This window comes from Xyrauchen texanus, chromosome 24, assembly GCF_025860055.1.
Source record: "Xyrauchen texanus isolate HMW12.3.18 chromosome 24, RBS_HiC_50CHRs, whole genome shotgun sequence".
NCBI classification, from domain to species: Eukaryota; Metazoa; Chordata; class Actinopteri; order Cypriniformes; family Catostomidae; genus Xyrauchen; species Xyrauchen texanus.
Window position 1 is genome coordinate 336427 of NC_068299.1, and position 5000 is coordinate 341426.

General features: G+C 38.4%; 2 protein-coding genes across 2 annotated transcripts in view; both read left to right on the forward strand.

Moving 5' to 3' along the window:
• LOC127617604 (putative uncharacterized protein FLJ46204) overlaps window positions 1–5000 on the forward strand; it is a 10141-nt gene that overhangs the window by 1037 nt on the left and 4104 nt on the right. The window lies entirely within an intron of this gene.
• Window positions 1–5000, forward strand: part of LOC127617614 (kinesin light chain 4-like) — a 16192-nt gene that overhangs the window by 1024 nt on the left and 10168 nt on the right. The window lies entirely within an intron of this gene.

Consider the following 5000-nt stretch of genomic DNA (forward strand, 5'->3'; position numbering starts at 1 on the left):
CTTTTTTTACTGTAAATCTCCACTTTTAAGCAGCCTCGACCAGTAGGTGGTGATATGCACAAAGAATGTGAATCAGCCAAAAGAAGAATGTGAAAGTGAAAATGGAGATTTATAGTAAAAAAGGCCTTAATATTGATGTTTCTCACCCACACCTATCATATCCCTTCTGAAGACATTAAGTTATTAAGAGTGTCTTTACACCACTGTTTTGGGATCTGTAGGATGAGGTCATGTGTTGAAGATGCTCCGCCTGTCCCCATGCACTGATGATGTCATATTCTGCATGTGTCACCAGCTTGACATGTTCATGTGTTTGAGAGTACATTAACACTGCTGCAGCTCACACGCTCCAGCTCATAACACGTCACTAAAACACTCTCTTCTGAGGACTTCTGACTTTACAGAGTTTAGCAGGTTTTCTAAAGGGTTTGAGGTTTGTAATGAAAGATTATTCAGAGTTCAGTATGAGTGGTGCTGCATCTGTGCTGTCATGTTGATGCAGCAGGAAATCATTTCAATGCGTGATATGCACAAGGAGAAACCGGGAACATGGATGTAATTATATGTGAAACATACTTGTACATACGTGTGGAAATAAAGGACAGCACGTCACTGATGCGTTTAGAGAGCTTCAAACATTCTTTAAATGCTACACATTCAAATAGTAACAGATTACATGTAATCCTGATTACCTAATCACATTGCAAAAACACGTACTTGTAATTTGATAAAAGTACATTTTAAAATACTTGTGTAAAGATTAATTACTTTTGATGGATAATACAGGTGAAACTCTAAAAATTAGAATATCGTGCAAAAGTTCATTAATTTCAGTAATTCAACTTAAAAGGTGAAACTAATATATTATATAGACTCATTACAAGCAAAGTAAGATATTTCAAGCCTTTATTTGATATCATTTTGATGATTATGGCTTACAGCTTATGAAAACCCCAAATTCAGAATCTCAGAAAATTAGAATATTGTGAAAAGGTTCAGTATTGTAGCTCAAAGTGTCACACTCTAATCAGCTAAACACCTGCAAAGGGTTCCTGAGCCTTTAAATGGTCTCTCAGTCTGGTTCAGTTGAATTCACAATCATGGGGAAGACTGCTGACCTGACAGTTGTGCAGAAAACCATCATTGACACCCTCCACAAGGAGGGAAAGCCTCAAAAGGTAATTGCAAAAGAAGTTGGATGTTCTCAAAGTGCTGTATCAAAGCACATTAATAGAAAGTTAAGTGGAAGGGAAAAGTGTGGAAGAAAAAGGTGCACAAGCAGCAGGGATGACCGTAGCCTGGAGAGGATTGTCAGGAAAAGGCCATTCAAATGTGTGGGGAGCTTCACAAGGAGTGGACTGAGGCTGGAGTTACTGCATCAAGAGCCACCACACACAGGCGGGTCCTGGACATGGGCTTCAAATGTCAAGCGTCTTACCTGGGCTAAAGAAAAAAAGAACTGGTCTGTTGCTCAGTGGTCCAAAGTCCTCTTTTCTGATGAGAGCAAATTTTGCATCTCATTTGGAAACCAAGGTCCCAGAGTCTGGAGGAAGAATGGAGAGGCACACAATCCAAGATGCTTGAAGTCCAGTGTGAAGTTTCCACAGTCTGTGTTGGTTTGGGGAGCCGTGTCATCGGCTGGTGTTGGTCCACTGTGCTTTATTAAGTCCAGAGTCAACGCAGCCGTCTACGGGACATTTTAGAGCACTTCATGCTTCCTTCAGCAGACAAGCTTTATGGAGATGCTGACTTCATTTTCCAGCAGGACTTGGCACCTGCCCACACTGCCAAAAGTACCAAAACCTGGTTCAATGACCATGGTATTACTGTGCTTGATTGGCCAGCAAACTCGCCTGACCTGAACCCCATAGAGAATCTATGGGGCATTACTAAGAAAGATGAGAGACATGAGACCAAACAATGCAGAAGAGCTGAAGGCGCTATTGAAGCATCTTGGTCTTCCATAACACCTCAGCAGTGCCACAGGCTGATAGCATCCATGCCACGCCGCATTGAGGCAGTAATTAATGCAAAAGGGGCCCAAACCAAGTACTGAGTACATATGCATGATTATACTTTTCAGAGGGCCGACATTTCTGTATTTAAAATCCTTTTTTTATTGATTTCATGTAATATTCTAATTTTCTGAGATTCTGAATTTGGGGTTTTCATAAGCTGTAAGCCATAATCATCAAAATTATATCAAATAAAGGCTTGAAATATCTTACTTTGCTTGTAATGAGTCTATATAATATATTAGTTTCACCTTTTAAGTTGAATTACTGAAATTAATGAACTTTTGCACGATATTCTAATTTTTCAAGTTTCACCTGTATGATTAATTAGGCAAAGGCGGGAAACTGTACATCTATTTTTGATCCGTCTAATTATTTTAATTGTTCCCCTCTCTCTCTCTCTCTCTCTCTCTCTCTCTCTCTCTCTCTCAATTCAATTCAAATTGCTTTATTGGCATGACTGTACATATTACAATATTGCCAAAGCTTGGAACACATAGAATAATTATAAAGACATCAAAATAATAAAATATTATAATATAAATTTAAATGTACAAATTAAATTAATTGTACAAATTAACAGTGTAACAAATAAAAAAATAAAATAAATTAATAAATAAATAAAATTAAATAAAAATAATAATTAGAACAGTTTATGAACATTTCAAAATTCTGTGAACAATGTAGTGTTCAGTGTGTAAGTGTTTGCGTGTTTGTTTGTGTGTACGAGTGTGTGTGTGTGTGTGTGAGTGCATCACTGATTAATTGTCGACTCTCTCTCTCTCTCACTCTCTGTCTGTGCCTCACTCTCTCTCTCTCTCTGTGTGTCTGTGCCTCACTCTCTCTCAATTCAATTCAATTCAGAAAGCTTTATTGGCATGACAAAAAAATACATTTTGTATTGCCAAAGCATCAAAACAACATAGAAAATGATTTAGAACATTTAGTACACAAAATAATACTGATAGCATAAAACAATAATAATAAAATAAACAAAGATTAATAAATAAAATAAAAAGGATTTAGAAATCTATATAAAAAAAAAAACAAAAAAAAACAAAGGAACACTGAACTTGGAATTGAACATTATATACATGTGTGTAGGTCTCTCTCTCTCTCTCTCTCTCTCTCTCTCTCTCTCTCTCTCTTTCTGTCTGTCCCTCTCTCTCTTTCTGTCTGTCCCTCTCTCTCTCTCTTTCTCTCTCTCTCTCTCTCTCTCTCTCTCTCTCTCTCTTTCTGTCTGTCCCTCTCTCTCTCTCTCTCTCTGTTGTGATTTATAATTCTTTGTAAATCATTCTTCTGCTGATATATGTCGTGTACGTCGTGTCTTCTCATGACTCTACTGATGTGTGCATCATATCCAGAGACTTTCACTAATTATTGATGAAGTCTGAAAGGGAAAGAAATTAACCTGGAAGATATTAGTTCCAAAATCATCATATCTGCTAAAAATAGCACAAAACAATTGGATAAGTTCTCATATTTTGATTCTTAAAGGAATATTCCGGGTTCAGATCAATCGACAGTATTTGTGACATAATATTGATTACCACAAAAATGAATCTTTAAAGTGTGTTCCAGTGAGACACGTCCAATGGAAGTCAATGGGGCAATGTGACGCTTAGACTTTTATAAAAGCACTTACATTAATTCTTCTGTTAAAACTTGTGTGTTATTGAGATGTAAAGTTCTTTAAATCGTTGCTTTTCTGGGATTACAGGGTTTATGACATCGTCATGGCAACGGTGTGTAATTGTCTACATCTTTCCACAGATGTGGTCAGTGCGTGATTTAATGACATCAGACTGTGGATGTGAAGAACCCAGATTATTTCATACACACACTAAATCAGGTCTTCTGTGTGCAAAGCTTGTGCTTCTGCACGTGTGTTGAGTGAACGAGTCTCGTGGAGGTGTCGTGTTCTCAGTAGAGTTTGTGTAATTGCTCGTGTCTGTGAGGATGTGTTTCAGTACTGCACACGTGGAGAGTTCCTGTAAGACTCCTGTTTAAATGGACCGTCTGTTGTGATTGGCGGAGGGTTGGCAGGTGCCCTGGAAACAGGAAGTCCTCTCGCGGATGAGCTCTGCAACCTTCGGTCACGTGCCCATGTAGTGCAGTTCACAGAGATGTGTTGTGATGTTGTGTTTGTTTGTGTTAGACTCGTGTTTGCCTGTGCATGCGCCACCTGCATGAATCTGTGTGCATTACTAACCAGCTACATCACTGCTACCGTTGCCAAGACAACCAATCAGCCAATCAGTGTTTCCTGACAGTGGATTGTACTCTTCCCAGAGAGAGAGAGATCATATATGTGCATATAGTCCGTACTTGCATGTAAACAATTCATATATATGTTGAAACGATATGCATTAGAATGAATAATGAGTGTTTGATGCAGACTGTGATTTCTTGCCCATGAAAACACACTGCAGGAGTATTTACAGATCCTAAAGTACACACTATTATTAATGACTCTTACGTGTTATTTTACATCTACAGCGTGAAGCGATTCACTCTTATCAGCCGGTTCTTTTAGTGAATCCACTTTTTAGTTGAAGTCTCACGCCGGTCCACATCAGCTGTTCAGTGCATGCGTTTGAAGTCTCCGCTGTAATGTGAGCTCGTGCACCAGGCGGCTGTGATTGGATGGAAGCATTCCTTCGCGATAAATTATGTGGACGACGCTGAGTATCCACTGGCAACATCACAGAAGAGAAGCGTCATCTCTAAGGCTGTTGTGAGTGATGTCACACGTGACCGTTCACCTGTAGTTCTCAGAGATGACACTATTGTTACAGACCGTACTGAGATGACTGACGAGAAAAGTGACAATCAACGGCGAATCAGGCACGCGCGTATGGAGGCTCAAACCTGCATAAATAATAAATGAATAAATGTAATAATACAAAAATAAATAAAGGAATAAATGTCTTGATAAAACAAATATAATTAGTTTTTAATTAAATTTATTCCTGAATTTATTCT